The 598-nt window shown below is 49.5% G+C and overlaps 1 protein-coding gene across 3 annotated transcripts in view; it reads left to right on the top strand.

Moving 5' to 3' along the window:
• The first annotated feature begins 203 nt into the window (after positions 1-203).
• LOC101864324 (ABC transporter F family member 4) overlaps positions 204-598 on the top strand; it is a 30867-nt gene continuing 30472 nt past the window's right edge. The window contains exon 1 of one of the 3 annotated variants that reach the window (XM_005106595.3): positions 204-431. The gene's annotated coding sequence lies outside the window, so the exon portion shown is untranslated. Of the gene's footprint in view, positions 460-598 lie in introns of all 3 variants that reach the window. The other 2 variants (XM_005106594.3, XM_005106596.3) reach the window with 2 other exon arrangements.

The raw sequence follows: 598 nt of genomic DNA, 5'->3' as shown, positions 1-598 counted from the left end.
TCATACACACACACACACATACACACACACCAAATGTACCATGAGTCCTCCCCTCCCCCCACCCTCTCTTCTTCTCCTTCTGCAACAACCATGACCCCTAGCCTTGTCGCTCCCGCTATACATAAGTACAAGAGAGCCAACCTAGATCAAGGTACGAACCCCTGTTCCTCTTGCCAGACCTTGGCGTGGTCATTTAAATTGACACGTTTCCAGCAACGCCTCACAGTGCTGGCTGACTGGTACGACAATCGCACTGGAGTGTGTGTGTCTGGTGGCTGAGCTGTGGTTCCATTCGGGCCTGTTTTTTCTTCTCTCTGCGATAGGTCTTTGAAGTTGGCTGTACCGGTGTGAATAGGTTCACCCACCAGTTCACGGCTGTCTTTGAGAAGTTCGCTTCTTCGCAGGGGATATATTCAGAGCTTTAAGAAAAGGTGAACACTTATTGACGACATCGAGCTGGTGAGTTCGATACTTGAGCCTGTGTAGGTTTACATAATTATGTTGGTGTAAATTATTTACGGGTGCGTACGCACGCACGCACATATACACGCACGTGCACATACGCGCGCGCACACACACACACACACACTCACATACA

The sequence above is a fragment of the Aplysia californica genome, unplaced genomic scaffold (assembly GCF_000002075.1).
Source record: "Aplysia californica isolate F4 #8 unplaced genomic scaffold, AplCal3.0 scaffold00545, whole genome shotgun sequence".
Classification (NCBI taxonomy): domain Eukaryota; kingdom Metazoa; phylum Mollusca; class Gastropoda; order Aplysiida; family Aplysiidae; genus Aplysia; species Aplysia californica.
Note: the sequence above shows the minus strand (reverse complement) of the source record. Positions and strands in the feature narration are given on the sequence as shown.